At 35.8% G+C, this 18848-nt stretch overlaps 1 protein-coding gene across 3 annotated transcripts in view; it reads right to left on the bottom strand.

Moving 5' to 3' along the window:
• The window catches only part of LOC135074369 (uncharacterized), a 186818-nt gene extending 172139 nt beyond the window's left edge, over positions 1-14679 (bottom strand). For 2 of the 3 annotated variants that reach the window (XM_063968633.1, XM_063968635.1), the window contains exon 1: positions 14490-14679. The gene's annotated coding sequence lies outside the window, so the exon portion shown is untranslated. Of the gene's footprint in view, positions 1-14430; positions 14446-14489 lie in introns of those variants that run through there. The other variant, XM_063968634.1, reaches the window with a different exon arrangement.
• Between the last annotated feature and the right edge of the window lie 4169 nt (positions 14680-18848).

Here is an 18848-nt window from a genome sequence, read left to right as displayed (position 1 = left end):
ATTGCCAAATTTCAGACAAAATATATATTTCTGCACTTCTTACAATCCCTAGTTCATGTGGGATACATTTAGTTCCTTCATTCGTACCTGCTTCAACTTCTTAGTAGCTAGTATCTAGTCTACCTACTGCAGCATCACCACTAATGGAAACCCAACCAGTAATGGCCGAGTTTCATCCCAGAGAAAAACTAAAGTTTCATTGGACTCACAACGAAATTATTCAGAAGAAAATCTGAGGTCTTCGAAGCTACGAGTCAGTACAAACTTATTTCTTGTGGAAAATGGCTGACAGATGAATACTGAATTATTGAAAAGCTTAATGGCTCCACGAATACCCAGATTTCCCTTTGAACAAAACACACAGCGTTCTATGGGAACATTACCCCGGCAATTGTACTGCACAATATATGATTTGTGCAAAATTAAGTTCCTGACGCACTCTCGTGTGTAATGGTGTGCATTATGCATGCAACATTTGCTGCATGGCTTTGGTAGGGTTGGCGATATGTGCTCTCTATGTTTTTGTGTTTTATGTTTATGGGCAGGGCACATAGTAGGTACGCAGAACTGACGGCCGATGGGGCAGCAAGGTTCTGGAGTGGAGACTGGAAAACGCAGCATGGGACGTCCACCCACAAGGTGGACCAACGACGTCATAAAGGTAGAAGGCGCTGGATGCAGGCCGCTACCAACCGGGCAACATGGAAAGCATTGGGGGAGGCCTATGTTCAGCAGTGGACGTCCTATGGCTGAGATGATGATGATGTTTTTGTAAGTATTCTTGTTGTTTTGTAGGTGTCTTGTTCCATAGAAAAAAAATTGTGGCTCTACACACATTTTCTCTCTCTCTTAGAGTAGGCGCACACCGTTGATTTTTCGTCGGCCGATAGTTTAGTCGGGCAGTTGATCAGTATGGGCATGTATGGGAGTGCGCACACTAAGCCGCTTCGATTTGGCCGATTCTTCATACAATTTAAAATCGGGCACAACTATCGGTCAACTAAAAATCAACGGTGTGCGCCTACTCTTAGCCTACGCCTACTCTTAATACAGGCTACTTCTGGACAAGTGCTGGACGCTCTATTTCAGATCGCATCTGCACCCCTTCAGTGAGACTGTTAACCCAGATATTCCATGAATACTCATAGTCACAGTCCTAAAACTAACCTACTAAGTAAAACAACCAAAAAAATGCAGATATTTATTAATAATGCCATAATTTCTGGAATGCTTAAATTCCCTCTCTTGTTGGTAATTCTTAAGTATTTACAGTTCATTTTGTAGCAGTTCTTTTGTTCAACATTAGCATTAATTTTCTAGCTGGTAAATAAAATATTTTAAAATGAAAAAGAATATAACATACCTCCATGGGAAGCTTGTAGTTCCGATATAAAAAGTAGCCATTGATACTTGGGAATCGCATAACTTAGTATAAAACTACGCATTATATTCAAACAATAACTATAGGTACCTGATTATTTTCTATTCTATACTGATAACATTGAAATCAATTTTACTCGTATAATGAGTATTTTTAATGCAGATTATGTGGGAAGTTCATTAATTTGCTAAAGGCATTATTATTTTACAATTAGGCTTTTAAAAAGAATTGAGATAGGTACCTAAACAATTAATCACAACTACCGTACGATTAATTAAACATAATAAAGGATTGTGTTATGTTTATATGATCATTACCATCCACTATCCTTAATGACTTAGGTATTAGGTATGGCATCGATAACGTCATACAGAAAAGTTTTATAACTATATTCAGTCATCTGTCTCTTTGTTTCGGAGCTACGTTGATATGAATAGACGAAAATCTTTTAATCTTCTGATTAAATTCTTTGTGGATTATTAGCTATCACCCTAGGTCAGTTATGTTTCATAGGAGGCCAGACTGTAGATCCTAACTATACAGGATTGCAGTGGTAACAGGACAAATCCCGCCTCTCGTTACTGTGGGCCCAGGAAGCGCTCCGCGATAATTTTATCGGCACGCATCCTAATCATAATCATTTATTTTATTCATAATCCTACTGGAAAAGTAACTAACTAGTTACTGAATAATATGATTAACTTGTAACAACCCTATTTAAAATAAGCGCACCTCTGCAGTCGACATGCAAAACAACCCACTTGGCCAGCGCCTCGATAATAACAGATCTTTGTTTTATTGCTTTCCTTTAGCATAAAGTACTGCATCTTGGCATGTTAAGATCTAGCTCGCGGCTCGATACGCCTTAGTTTAAAAACTAGTCATTACACGCTACTTTGTCCGCATGTTTGTTAGAGAAAGTCTTTACCATCAGTGGCTTTGAAAGAAAAGGAAGTCCTTGAAAAAAGGATACTACAACATAAATGATTATATGACAATAGTGCGTGGACTTTACCTGCCTAGCTCGCACTTATTACATATTTTGTTTCAATTTAAGTAGTATTTCCGGAACCGGCTTGTTCGGGAGGCTGGAAGTCATCGAACCTACGTGCGAGACGATTCGTGATGACTCTCGAAAACAGCTTGTTGTATTTTATTAAAAAAGAGGCTGACAAAGGTGACTGAGTTTCTTCTGCCACTTCTTCTCAGCACCAGCCCATGTTTTCCCGAAGTGGTGGTAGGGCAAGCTATTTGGGACATGTATTAAGCGTCCTGGAAAAGGCCTAAGTACAGAAAAAAAAACTTTGAGTTTAACTTGCCCTCTTGAATTGGAATCCCTTTTGTTGACATTGCGTATTTATTACTAACTGGCTGACCCAGCAAATGATCTTTTGGTCCTAGGGGTCTGAAAAGTACTTTTATTAACTATTCTCAGACCTACTGAATATACCCACTTTCATAAGAATCGGTCAACTCCCTTCGATGGAGTTTTGTTACAAACACTGTAACATGATTATTTTAATATTCTACTAAATAAATATAAGATATAATTTAGCATAACGAATTTAGCATAATTTTAATGTATAGTTCCACTTCTGTAAATTAATAAATTATTATTGTTTGTTTTTGATAAATATATTTTTTGTTTAGATAAATAATTTTCTATTAGATTTAAATTTAATATAATATGAATGTACTGATTAATGATTGTTTGTTTTAGAAACGCTTTAACAAACAGTTTATTGCCAATTAATATTTGTCGAACATTGAACTGTTTATGAAACAGTGCCTTGTTCATTATGAAACAAGAACAATATTTACCAATTTGGCATTAAATTATTAGTGAACATACTCAAAAGGTTATTTAATTATTTATACTAAAACACACACAATACGATTTATTGTGCAAGAGGTGAACTTAATGCCATTAGCATATACAAATAAATATTAAATAACTAGAGTGTGTGAGAAAGAGATATATAAGATAGAGAGAGAGAGCAATTTTTCTTTGGTTTTAAACCACGTAAAAATATACAAATAAGTGTTAATAGGTATGTTTATTAACCCTTAATGCGATACAAGATGTGTCTTTATACGTCTACTCATGTTAGCCATCTATTGACCAAACAATCACCTGTGTTTCAAAGGAAGTCACTCGAATTCAGAGATAGTTTCAGGCACACTTTCAGCTTATGAAATTTAGAATATAAAATGTAGATAATAAAAACAATTAGGTAACAATTTTAGGGGTAAAAACTACCTTTTAATTTAATATTATTGAAATTAAACAAAACAAAACTAAAAAAAAAAACTCTGAACTTAAGAACTAAATATATTTTTTGTGTTTCCTCCTATACCTATTTGCTCAATAATAATGGAGCTACATCACTGTCACTAATAATGTGACTCCTAAAAGTGTTAATTACAGTCTCACATTAATCCCAAGATACACTTGCAATTACTTTTAACAGCTTCATTGTACAAAACGCTGGTTTATTGCGGCCTGTTCTTATTTCTCTTAGCAATTTGTTTATGTTGAGGTCAGTAGAGTTGCACCAATTACAAGTTTATTAGGTTGGGGTCTAATATACCCCAGAATTTTACTAAAAAAGTTTAAGTTCTTAAACATACCTAATAAATTCAACAATCCTTTTAAATAGCTACTTTGCGCGATAAAAATATTCAATAAATAAAGAGTTTTTTTCCATTTTGATTTATTTTACATTTACCTCAATCTACATTAGCTATTATTATACAATACTGTCGGGTTGATTGCAATTTTTTATTTATTTGAAAATCATGTTTATACATATACTTTGTTGTATTAACATTAATGTAACATTATTTTGATTGAAGTGATTCGCCACGCTTCTAGACCACCGCTGACAATAAGTTAAATAAAAATCTTAGATATAAAAAGCTTTTAAAGATAGCGGGGTAATAAAGACCCAACCAAACAAAAGGTTAACATTGACAATTGAGAATGTTACTAGGTATGCAAAATCACTTGAAACCTATGTTACAGTTAAGCTTTTACATTTACAAATACATTAGTTTTTATTTCATTCAAAAATACCCAGTAGTTATGATTTTATAGGCATTCAAAGTTCGCTTAAATATTGAGTCCCACCGACGGTCACGTGACCCCGTGTGACGTACATTCACAGCGTCCGCTCACAAGAAAACGGATATAAACATACTTAAATATTTTTTTTTTGTAAATACAAACTTATTATACATATTAAGACCCAGACCCATCACAGAAATTAAAATTGAACCAAACCCAAAGTTGATGCGATTGTGTCGTTTTATTGCGAATTACCTTCCAGCTCCAACATTAGACCCCGATTACTATATAGAATTAAAATACTCATCAATACAAAACGAACGAGCCCAAACTCGATGCATTTAAGTCGTTTTATTATAGAGTTCCTATGGCCACCTTCCAGCTCCATCATCAGATCAGCTCCATGTCATCATAATATTGCATGGTCATCCAAATCACATGTGTTTGCGAAATTTCAGCTTAATCGGTTGCCTGGAAGTGGGTCTTAATTCAGCTTGCAAGATTCCACCCATACAAATATAAGCCAGTCGTTGTAATATGACGTCACGCGCATAAAATGGCGGGCCGGTCGCCGCCCGCACTTTTAAAATTCAATATCTTGGAAACTAATTGACGTATCGAAATAATTCTTTCACGTGTATTTTTTATTTTTAACAGAGAATACAGAAAGCTAAAAAACAAAATTAGTGAACATTCTTCATTGAGTTGTTTTCGAGATTAATTGTGTCTTTGTATGAATTCACTGGCCACATGTGGGAATGGAAACGTGGTGGGACTCGATTGTGGAAGATTAGCATTTGTTTGGAGAAACCGGTTTTTGTTACGTAACAAAATGGACAGTATCACTTTAATCCAAAAAAGAAATGAGTTCAAAATATCATGGCTCATATTCTAAATGAACGCTGAAAATTCAAGTAGGTACAAGTTAATTTTTTTGAAGCGACAACACCTCAAGGCTATAGTTATTGTAATGAACGAATCAAGATCCGAAAAAACGCGCGGGTTCGAACTTCGCCTCCGCTAGATTTTAAAACCACTCGTAACACAAGAATACCTATTTAGCACTAACTACAACGGGACTTTTTTATTTACAAATTAATAATACAGTTTTCTAAAAAGAATAAAAAATCATCATTTTATGGCTGGTATGCTCCTCGTATCTTTCAATGACCTGAATCTTAGTCTTCATACTTAGGCATTTATACACGATAATACCACTATACAATTTAGATTAATGTAGGTATATGGTTTTACATTTGTATTACTGTCATCATATAGGTCATAGTGCATTGCGTCCTCTAATTTGTCGCGCACAATGCGTTTAGTCGCAGCCACGGCTATCTCCGCATTCCGTGACCTGCCCTGCATTCTGAGCTATACTTTAGCACTTATCTCTAAGTGCAGGCTTAGATACGAAAGCTGTACTTAGAGTAGGTATATTGTAATTAGCTGTGTAAGGCACAGATTGGTTAAAACTTTAGCAACGAAGTTCAAACCCCGCTTTTATGTCGAAAACCTACCTATATTTTACGATATTGTCAATGTAATGTTTATCTTTTTATGTTATTTTTATGCACTTTGTATTTTTTTTTTATTATGTGACAGGAGGCAAACGAGCAGACGGATCACCTGATGGTAATTGATTACCGTCGCCCATAGACACCCGCAGACCCAGGGGCGTTACAGGTGCGTTGCCGGCCTTTAAGGTGAAGATACGCTCTCCTCTTGAAAGCTTGATTTTCGTATGATATTGTAGTCTTTACAAGTAGGTAGCTCCACGTTGCAGGATTAAAATAAAATTAGTTAGCATAGTATTAACTCTATACATCAAGGTCAACACTGTGGCAAATAAAATGTGTTAATGATATTGAATTTAGGATTATTTTATTACAAAAATCGTACAAATTATAAGTGCATTAGGTGCTTTGTTATTTCGTTTAATGTGCTGTCGTCTACCAATCAAAAGACAAAGTAAAGAACCGACATTGTTGGCAAATAGCAAGCTATCCATCGAAGACAATCGTTAGGTTTTTTGTGTGGGAAATTGGCAAGTTATTTTACAACTTCCGATTAGGTAAGATCAGTTTACAATTGTCAACCTATTGTTCACAATTACAACACGAATACAGGTAACTATGACCATACTAAGTTTAGAGTGCTAGCCACGTAAACATTTATTAGCCTTGGTGCGGACAAGTGGACCGACGATCTGGTAGAGCTCGCGGATAATCTGGAGTTTGTGGGTTCACCACAGTAGTCCACCCTCTGTGGTGCGAGTAGATAGACCGAAGATCTGGTGAGAGTCGCGGACGATCTGGTGTGTGTGGGCTCACCACAGTAGTACTCAGGCGTCTCTCATCACGCAGCGGGGTTCGAACCAGTGTTTCTCGGATCTCAAGTCAACCAGTCAGAAACCGACACCGTTGAGCGCGTCGCCTAGACTTTTAACTTTTTTAGTAATTTACTAATAGTCCCGTTAGCCCCTCGTACTGAGCTAAATATGCTTGTGTCACAAGAGAGCTCACCACGAGCGGCTGCGCGATTCGAACCAGCGTTCCTTGGATCACGAGTTGGTCAGATTTCACCGTTCGGCTATCGTGGCTTCAAACTTAGCATATACATTAATCTGAGGTACCAATTATCTAAACGTTTGTGAAATAAATCACAATCATGTTTATTGTAGGGTGATCAGCCGGAAGGTAATCACAATGATTCGCTTATCTAATGAAGTGCGGTTTCCTCCTTCATTTCACTCACAGATTTGTGAACACAATGCCCTACTTCCTATGTTCCTTGTACTGTTTTTCGTCGCAAGTAGCTCACTATTACTAAGTAGGTATTGTACATTCGACAGTAGGTACATCAAGCGTAACAGTTTACGCAAAAATTTCGTGGTAAATAAAAACTATACAGCCATAAGACGTCCACTGCTGAACATACGCCTCCCGCAACGATTTCCATGTTGAGCGGTTGAGCGGCCTGCGTCCAGCGACTTCCTGCTACCTTTATGATGTCGTCGGCCATCTTGTGGGTGGACGTCACACGCTCCGGCCTGCACTACAGAACCTTGCTGCCCCATCGGCTGTCAGTTCTGCGTACTATGTGCCCTGCCCATTGCCACTTCAGCTTGCTAATCCGTCGGGTTATGTCAGCGACTTTTGTTCGTTTACCACAAAAAATCTGCAGTCTGCGGGGACTCTTAAACATCACGCACAGTTACTTTACAAAATCCAACATTCTTAGTAAGAATTAGGTCACACTGCATCGCTAATATCTTAACAAGCGCAGCTCGGTAACGCTTTTAACTGTTATTATTTACTGCGGATACGTTGCGAATCGATTATGGTGAATATGTATTGACTTTCTAACGTTAGATGCGGGATAGAACACGAACTACAGCGGAAAAGGCTCAAGTTTTAAGCCATAATCCATAATAGATCCAAGAACGTTCATTTACTCTCTACTGCGGTACTACAATCTGCTCTTAATTTTATCAGAATCAAAAGAAGAGATTTAGGAAGCTATGGCAAGCGTGGCGTAAGATGTCCGCCTATAATGTGCATGCAGATGACTTTATAAAGGTTTCAGGACGCTACCAACTTGCCAATTTGGAAATCATTAGGGAGAAGCATATGCTCAGCTGCTGTGAGTCTTGTGGTTGAAATGATGACGATGAAAGAAAGATTTGGCTTACACTCTCTACACTGGAAGTCGGTCGTTTGGTGTAGTGGTTCGAAACGGAATACTATTCCGGAGGTAGCAGGTTCGATTCCCGCACTCTATGTAAATATAATAAGTATGTATTAACAAAAAAAAAAGTATCTAAGTATGTTTATATCCGTTGTCTAGTACCCATAGTACAAGCTTTGCTTAGTTTGGGACTAGAAGAGCAGTGCAAAATGTCCTAGGATGTTTATTTATTTATTTACTGGAACGGGTTTGGCATCCTAGGCCTGCATGCTTCCCCAAATAATATCACCATACGATTTTTTTATTGTACAAGTATCCGCTATCGAATCGAAATCCGCTGCCGCCTATGCTTGGACCACGCTCATAAACTGTCAAAGCGTACGGAAGGCGCGGGCGCAGAGCCACTCAAGCGCGAGCTTCATCACTCACTGTCTCCTCGAGGAAGCGTAACGCACAGGAAAGTATTTCGAAAATTGAGAAATAATCGAAACAATTAATACTAATAGAAAAGTAAAAATGATCACTAAAGAAGTGCCGTTATGATTTCAGAATTCGATATGAATTCTGAGCCAAATAGTGAACAGAACGTGAGGCTGCCATGTTTATTTATGAAATTCATTTTGGTTTGTAAACACGAAAAAGCGATTAAGAAACTAAGCAAGATAGGTCTTGAATTTAGATTTCACACGTTATTGATTTAAAATCTGCAAAAATACCAATGCCTGTAGATAAAAATGAATAGTCAGATGTGCTGATTTTATCGAACAAAATTGTTATTAAATGATCCATCACATATCTATCAAATGATACATCACTTCGATTCATCACAGCGACTTGTTTTTAATAAAACCTGTCGTGTTTATTGGGTTCCAATTTAAAGATTTTCAATCACGAACTTTAACTGTTGACCTCCATTTTGTATTGAATGCGCGTGCGCTTGTGACTACACAAATGTCAAATTCTAACTTTTAAATGTCGAGGATACACTTTCGGTGCATGGAGATGTCATATCTTTTGCAAATGTCATATTGAACATGGGATTATTGTTATATTTTTTTTTTATTTCCTGAATACATTGACACATAAATTCCCGTTTATTTTTACAAAATACGGAAGTCACTCACTAGGAACGAATAATATTTTTATTCTTAAAGTAAGTAATAGGTAATTCTAATTTTGTTAATTTATTTTTTTAAAGATTACTTGAGGGTCAAAATGATCGTACCAGTTAATTATGTCAAGAACGCACTATGAGACAATGTTTGATAATGATGGTAATTTTAGTTGAGTTTAGATAACATTTTAAATTAATATTATGCATTCAATAGTCACTCATTTAATTATTTCACCGAAACTAATTATGTAACCTTTAATTTTATTTAATTCTTCAACATACTTCTTTTTTAAAATGATGAAACGCATGGATTTGGCGTAAAGCATGGAGGAGTACCTAGTGGCATTATTGTTAGAAAAAAAAATATGAATAATTATTTGTTATTGAAAGTATGTATTTAATTATTTTATCATGCGATTTCTGAGATCTTACTTCAGTTAATCTATTTTTACTTTAGATAACATATTTTTTACTAAATTAGTCATAGAAAACTACTGAACATCTATAGATAAAATAAGATATAGAGATCTTAACTTACTTTTACCTTTTAATAATTGATAACTATTAATGAACGTTGTCGATATTGCTAATTAGTCAATTAGGACTATTATTCCAAAGGCAGTTTACCAATTTCTGAGAGAAAACAAAAAGAATATGGACGTAAAACACTCCAGGATGTAATTAGTAGTAAAGGACATAGATAACCATTCGACAGTTTGTTATAACCACGCAGTAAACTTTAATGTTACTTTCATTGCGGTATTTAAACATAGACTCAAGACTCTCTCTTGTATTATTTATAATTAAATTATAGCCCAGAAAGTTTCAAGAAGGAAATTGGATTAGTTTAAAGGTTCTTTAAAAAGTGCTTAACGTGATTATGTCATGTATATGCCTCTGGAAAATTATAGAGGGTAGTTCTCCTGCTGTGGCGACTAAATTACCAAGATGATCATGGGTACAGTTAGAGGTGGTCAGAGTGATAGATTGATAGTTAAGCAAGGTTCATTTTTTCAGAATAACCGCCTCTGTGGTCTAGTGGTAAGACCACCTGCTTCAGACGCAGAGGTCCCGGGTTCGATTCCCAGTGGAGGCATTTTTTTTTGGTTGGTGGTAGGGCTTGTTCGAAGTCCGCCTGGCTAGCTACCACCATCTTACCTAAGTCTGTCGCCATAACAACAATGTTAATAGCATTGTTGTGTACCGGCAGTTAGGAGGTAAGATAGCCAGTTCCTCGAGAGGATTCCGAGTGAAGCTCGATTCCACCTTCGGCCTGATCATCACTTACCATCAGGTGAGATACAGGCCAAGAGCTTCCTCGTTGTGGATAAAAAAAAATGACGCCCACAGCTGGACAAAAGCCTCCCAAGGATTTCCTCAACGACCAGTCCTGCGTAGCCTGCATCTAGGTACTTTCCGTGACCTTCACCAGATCGTTGGTCTAGGTGGTAGGCCTAGCCACTACGTTTTCCGGCCCGTGGTCGTCACTCGAGAACTTTTATGCCTTTACTAGCGGCCGCCCGCGACTTCGTACGCGTGGATCCCGTTTTACCCCCTTAGGGGTGGACTTTCGTAAAATCCTTTCTTAGCGAATGCCTACGTCATAACGTCTACCTGTATGCCAAATTTCAGCGCGATCCGTCCAGTGGTTTGGGCTGTGCGTTGATAGATCAATATATTGTCAGTCAGTCAGTCAGTCACCTTTGAGATGGCCATCAGCTAGATAGTTATGGTGTGGCTGCTAAACTTCAGTATGTATTACTACAGATGGCAATATGACAGTGACAGCAGCGACGTCATAATGTAAACAGCTTACATTGCTTGCGTAGTACTAAAGATTATTCGAACGTTAAGTACTGATACCGCAGTGGATAATGAACACATATTATTTTGATTTCTTTATGTGTGTGAATTTCTAATGCGACACTGAGTTTCGAACTCAGCGCATTAGTTGGCATCTCTCTATATCTCTATGCACTGTGCTTACTAGCAACACATAAAAAAATGATTATGGATGAATTAAAATAAAATTAATACAACAACTTCAATAACAATAGATATCTATCAAACTCGGTTTCTAAACCCCGATCAACACAAGACGGAATGTATTTTATAGTGGTATTTATTACGAATCTAATCAACCGTATGCTTTCAATCAGTTTTTGTGCTGAAACTATGGTTTATGGTTAGCCGAGCATGATCAAGGTTTGCAGGAGAATTCGCGTCAGTGATGACCAGTGAATTGAAATAAATTAGTATCATTACAAATTGAATGTACTTTATTTACTTACTTCACAAAAATATGCGTAATAGGCATGATAGGTAATTACTCGTACCTACATTTATTTTTAGTGCGTATTCGAAGGATGAGGATGATTCGCCAATTCGCCAAAACGTCTGACATTTTTTGATCATTGGATACAATATTTTGTTACTACAGAAATCAGAAGAGGGGTGGATCAAGTAAATTTGTGGCAGTCGATTCTTTCCTACATTTTTTTTGTTTTTTTGATACAACGCTATCTAGCCCGAAAGTAAGCAATTAATATGCTTGAGTTTTAGGTGCTAGCTTAACGGATATACTACATATATACTTTTTTAAATACATACATATTATAGGTACATAGTAACACCCAGACCCGTCACAGAAATTAAAATTCATCATTTCAACTTCTGCCCGGCCGGGAATCGAACCCGGGACCTCTCAGCATAGTAGTCGTTTTAGAACCACTACACCAAACGGCCGATAATAAACCCTTTCTATGCCTAAGTTTCCACCTCTTCACCCCTGAATAGAATCTAGCAACTAATTCAGGCTAGATCCAGAATTCCAGACTAGTCCAGCGCAGGTCAGCTGTCGAAAAGTCAACAGCCGGGAATCGAACTGCGATTTGAAATTCAAATTCGCCGGTAAAGATGTCTGCTGGCCGTGATTTATGCAGATTATGTTTTGAACTAGACCACTGGTAGTTACGGCGTAGTTTGGTTTTAGTGAGGTTAGCCATTATAGTATGTCTATCGATAGATTAGAGATGGCTTTGTAGGAAAAACATCGACCAAAAGATGTTGTAACTTTGCTTAATTTTTGATTATGTTCTGATAATTTGTGACTATGACTAATTAATAGTCTTGTGTCTAAGCCAGATGACAACTGTTCATCATCATTATTATCATCATCACGTCATCCGTCATCATGACCATAAAGCCATAACATTACTACTACAGAAAAAACTCTGTAAAATGCGTGCGTCGTTATAAGAATGTTTCTCGAATGTCGTTATAAGTTGACATTATCATCCGTATTCACAAATGACGCTTGCTTAAGTGAAGCAGCAAATCGAACGCACAGCGTTGAATAGAGCTCTGTGTTTGGTTCGTGTGTCACCCTGTGCGTCCACGCGCACTGTAAGACCTCATAGTAATGTTTGTGAATACGGGTGTTTGTAAGTATAACCCACAAACTTGAAACTTTTTTTGTGAAACATTCCGTATTACAAAACAATTATTCTCAAAATTCGATTCAAGCCCAATCATAGATTCTGTCCTGTATTGATTTAATATTGAAATTCTACCAAGAGTTCTGAGCTTCGTATACGCTAATTGATCCAACCGGACGTAGTACGTATCATGACCTATTTATAATATCATTTTTCCCACAGATAATCGCGTCCCCATATTATGATTAACGTCTTTTGATTACCATAATTACAGATTATCTATGGGAAGTTTACCACTAAAATAGCCATTCAAAGCCACAGGCGGTGGTAAGTGTGCCAATACTGCAGTAGTGCTTCAATAGATACCGATCTATCTGCATATTATGAATATTATCTTATAGCATTGACATTCATAATAAAATGACCTATAAATGGAAATATAGCAAATATTCGGGTCATAGCTTAATCATTAGCGGTATTCAAAAACGAGCAGTTATAGTAAACGCTCTCTTAACTAATTGTTATCCAATAAAATAACTTTTATGACTTAACGGTGATATACATATCAAAATTAATATTCCCGAAAAGAAAAAACAGTTATAATTATCGAAATATTCAAATTAAGTGGGGCAGATACAGTATGGATTCAATTAACTGACACTTGAATTTCGATTACTTTATCAGTTAAATGAAAGATACCACAAAGTGGTAGTAAAGAATAAGTTAAGTAATTAAGTAACTGATATTATTAAAGTGTATTTTGTACGAGCACCGAAAACCACTTAAGATTTTAAAAATGTTGCCGTCTTGAACCGTTTCTTGAGTTTCTACAGACACAGGGTTCATTTGAAATTGAGCAATACCTTTTAAGTAAGCAATGCGCTTTTGACTTAAAACCAAAATAATGTTTTGTTTTGATGCAATGTATCATCTTCAAAAGTGTCTTCCAGTGACTTGGCCCACTTTTAGGTTGGTTTATTTTTAAATAGTTTTTCTTCCAGTAACTGGGGCCAAAAAGTAAAAGTACGATAAAAGTACTTATTTTGATCTTATTAATCACTATAATGTAACTAAGTAAAGCACAATAAATGATTTATAGATTGATACCTAATTAGAAATTCCTAATCACCATTATCAATATCAATGCATGTCATCGCCCGATAATATCGCTTGATAAGACATATTGTGTCCATAAATCAATATCTGATTCCGATCAACAGCCTATATTGATAAATTGTTGACCTACCCCACAAAAGTGATTGGAATCTATGTGCTCGTAATAACACAAAAATAATGCGTCGTATCGAAATAATTTTATCAATTCAAGTTATAAAAACTCGTAACGCAATAAAAAGTAATAAATTCAATATGTTTTTTACGATGCTTTCTTTAATATTGCAGATGATACCACACAATAACAATTAGAAATGTTATATTGATTGCTAAAAATTCGCACTCAGCCACGTCAAAAATATAAATATTTGATTTCAAATACTTATTTTCATAACTGAATCAGTACAGGTTTTTTTTTTTCAAAATGTACGAACATGTATAAGAACTTAGCTGTAATTAAATTAATGCTTTTCACAAGACGATTGCCGCCTTAAGGCCTGAAACTTCCTGATAATAATATTGAAAACATAAAGAAGAAAATTGTGGAAACCATATTATGAAAATATATGAACGAAAATAGAAAATTGCTTTACAAAATGAGAAATCCAAGAATTTCACGTTACGTTACCAACTCTGCCGAAAGTCCTGCCTTCCCAGACAATTAAAACACCAATTTCCAATATTTACCTCACGCACTGTCAACGTAAATAACAAATCACGAGCACTGCACTTAATCACTGCTTTTCACTTCGTAATCGACACTCGATTGTTTTTGCAAAAAAATCACGGAAAAAACAAAATGTCGTCGATGTATACGAAGTGTTCGCGGGTTCCCGGGACGCGTCCGCGCGTGCGGGAGTGACCTACAGAACTGACTGATAGCGGCCGGACGGTGCGCCCGCGCAGCGCGCGACTGAGCATTCGAAAACGCTTGTACGCGGATGCAGTGGGTTTGATGCTTTCGCAAAATTATTATTATAATCCATAAAAATACAGGGTGTTTGGCGCATCGTGTGCCAAAATGATTTGGCGGATAGAATGGGTCATTTCCTATATTTTCAGCCCCCATAACACGTTCCATGCCAGGCGGCTACTTTTAAATTAATGTTTTTAGTAATTTCACCAAAATACCCAAATCGCATCATTTAATTTAGATTAAAAAAAAAACTACTAGGCGCAGCTCTAAAGTAAATATTTTGTTTTGACGTGCATTAATGTAGGGTTGCATCAAATCTAAATTTACTGGCAAATATCATCTACTTTTTTTTTAATTCAGCTTTGGAGTTTTCCGAAAAGTTAAAAATGGACTGAACATTTAAGTTTATATAGGTATAAATTTTTTTTTAAAAGAGATAGGGATCTTCGGATTTTATCAAAACTTCTCTAGTCTATCCTCATTCAAACGATATACTAATCTTGTTTAAATAATAACAACAACTTCACAAATTCCTTAAATTAGTGCATTGACTCTACTCGGACTGATTTGCGAAATTTGTGTTTATAGCCCCTTTTTGTGTGAATAGCACGTTGAACACCTAACAGGTAAAAATTATTTATCTTATGCAATGTAAAAACCTTTTCCCAATCGTTTTTCAATGTGGATTTCTTGAAATTAAAGACGAAATTAATTATTTTGATCGTTTATTAATTATTACAAATTTTGTTCAAAATGTCCGCCTCGGCAACGTATATACTCAAGACATCTTCTAATTTCGACTGTTGTCGTATGCAGCCACATTTCTCTTTTTACTACTACAAAGGCGTTTTCTATTCGTTGTAGTTTTTCTATTGTTTGAATGCGTTACGTACACCAGTTCTTTAGCTGGTCCCCAGACGTAAAAATCGAACGGAGTTAGGTCTGGGGAACGTGCAGGCCACTGTATAGGGCCATGTCTTCCAATCCACGAGTAGAAAACGCCTTTGTAGTAATAAAAAGAGAAATGTGGCTGCATACAACAACAGTCGAAATTAGAAGAAGATGTCGTGAGTGTATACGTTGTCGAGGCCATTTTGAACAAAATTTGTGATAATTAATAAACGATCAAAATAATTAATTTCGTCTTTAATTTCAAGAAATCCACATTGAAAAACGATTGGGAAAAGGTTTTTACATTGCATGAGATAAATAATTTTTACCTGTTAGGTGTTCAACGTGCTATTCACACAAAAAGGGGCTATAAACACAAATTTCGCAAATCAGTCCGAGTAGAGTCAATGCACTAATTTAAGGAATTTGTGAAGTTGTTGTTATTATTTAAACAAGATTAGTATACCGTTTGAATGAGGATAGACTAGAGAAGTTTTGATAAAATCCGAAGATCGCTATCTCTTTTAAAAAAAAAATTATACCTATGTAAACTTAAATGTTCAGTCCATTTTTAACTTTTCGGAAAACTTCAAAGCTGAATTTAAAAAAAAGTAGATGATATTTTCCAGTAAATTTAGATTTGATGCAACCCTACATTAATGCACGTCAAAACAAAATATTTACTTTAGGGCTGCGCCTAGTAGTTTTTTTTTAAATCGAAATTAAATGATGCGATTTGGGTATTTTGGTGAAATTACTAAAAAAAATAATATAAAAGTAGCCGCCCGGCATGGAACGTGTTATGGGGGCTGAAAATATAGGAAATGACCCATTCTATCCGCCAAATCATTTTGGCACACGATGCGCCAAACACCCTGTATATTAAAAATACTAATGTAACTATGTGCCTCCCCAACCCGTCTGGCCAGCGCGGCAGCGTGGGGAGTGTAGACCAAATCCTCCATTTGCCTCTGGTAAATTAGAGAGGGTCGTGCTCCTGCAGTGGAGATTAAATGAACGATGATGATGACTAATGTGACATTTGGATCTTCTATTTTTCTTCTGATGACTGTCATTGTCCGATGTCTGTCATTGTAAATCCAATGATCCTTAATTTTTAGTGCAATCAAGGTTTCGTATAAAAATTGCTTACCTACCAATCATACAATATTAACGAAATTATTCAAGAGTGTTCCTGAATTATTTGAATTTTAAATGCTAGCAAGCATCAAACCCGTTCCATCGCACTATAAACTCACGCGTCGATTCATAAGTTAAGAAAACCGCGTCTCTAATGGCGTTGTAAAGTATCGGACTAATAAGGCCGCGTGCACACTCGCTATCGCGGCCTAATGGCGTGTGTACACTTGTAAGAGTGTTAATAGCATGTTTTCTGCGCGTTTAGCAGGTGTGACGAACCGATTCGAGTAAAATGTACAAATCAGTTTTATTTATTGATTTATTGAAGATATAAACATAGATTAATAAAAATCAATTCTTGTTAGCACGATGGGTTAGCCTGATATTTGTATTAATTAATATTTAATTAAATATCAATTACAATATTAAACAGATGACTGCATATCAAGGTAGACTCTGTCTCATTTAATGGTAATAGCACAAAATAAGTATTTTGTGGTAATAGGGACGACTGACTGCGACAAGAATTTAAATTATAATATTGTGCTGTCATTGTACAAAATTATTTAATTAGCTGATCTTAAAACACATTTAATAATATGTAGTATGCGAACAAATTCAAAGAATTAGAAATTATTTAAGTTACATTTACAAGCTTAATTAAACCAATAAAAAATAATTAATAATAATAAATAAAACAGAAATATTTATAGAGATAAAAAAGTTAATGATAATTTATTAGGAATTTTAATTCGCACTTTCTTACATAGAACAAGGATCTAACATATAATACAGGCAGTTCCCACTTCATTATCAATATTTATAGCAAGTTCCTACCTCGAAGTAAAATTAATGTCCCTGGCTAATTGTGACGTAACTGAAAAAATATTTTTCTATTTGCAACTCAAACATCTAGCTAGAGTTGTCGTCCATTTGTAGGACCGCACACGGTTCTTAACTATAAAAGCGAAAGGTCCATTGACTGACTCACTCATCACGAAATCTCAGAAACTACAAGTGCTAGGAGTCTTAAATTTTGCATGGGGGTTCCTTTTAGAATGTAAGTGCTCAATAAGACGGGATTTTGCAAAATTCAACTCCTAAGGGGGTAAAACGGGATCCACGCGTACGAAGTGGCGGGCAGCCGCTAGTACATTATAAAATATTTCAGAAGAATTCAATTCAATGTGAAAACAGGATACTAACACCCGTATTCAAAAAATGATGCTTGCTTATGTGAAGTAGCAACGCCATGCGATATCGAATGCACAGCGTTGAATAAAGCTCTGTGATTGGTTCTTGTGTGTCACTCCCACTCAAATATTGTCTATAAATAGGTTTTTGGGACCCTGTGCGTCCACGCGCACTGTGATATCTCACAGTAATGTTTGTGAATACGGATATAATTCACGCTAAAAAACTAGCCAATCTCCACTGCTTAAATTAATTAACAATGGACACCCACATTGCCTTGTTTAAACTTCAAACAGAGCAATTTATACATCAGTCTCGATCGGTGTTTGAAATATTAAATTCTGCTTATTTAGAAAATGTCAATCATAAGTGAAATTGACTATATTAGTTAGTGTTACTTGAGAGCACATTAATTTAGTTCGATCGGGATCAATTCGATTCACAGTTTGCTTTATTATTTATATTCGATTTAGTCGCCAAAGAATGCGGGATTTCAGATTAACTTAGGCTGGGTTACTTTAACCACTTTAACTTTAACAAACTTCAGAAATCTGTCAACTCCATACAAAATACACCGGTTATCGTTATAGTTACGGTTAAAGTTAGAAGTTGCAACTTAGCTTTACACTTGTATACTAACCAAGTTGTTAATTCAAAATGAAAATTATTCTCACGTAATTTTACTATACCTCTAGACCATAAAATTCAATTTGATTTCAATGAGATTAAATTGAGACTTTCAACTGGTCGAATTTTAATATTTTAGTAGACAAATCGCAGGACAGAATCTATGACTATATTTTGAGCGTTGTTTTGAAATATTATTCAAGGATTTTAGGAGAAAATGATTCAAAAAACATCTTTTGAAATCTGAATATTAATCAACATTTACACAAGAAGTAATT

Source organism: Ostrinia nubilalis, chromosome 9, assembly GCF_963855985.1.
Source record: "Ostrinia nubilalis chromosome 9, ilOstNubi1.1, whole genome shotgun sequence".
Classification (NCBI taxonomy): domain Eukaryota; kingdom Metazoa; phylum Arthropoda; class Insecta; order Lepidoptera; family Crambidae; genus Ostrinia; species Ostrinia nubilalis.
Note: the sequence above shows the minus strand (reverse complement) of the source record. Positions and strands in the feature narration are given on the sequence as shown.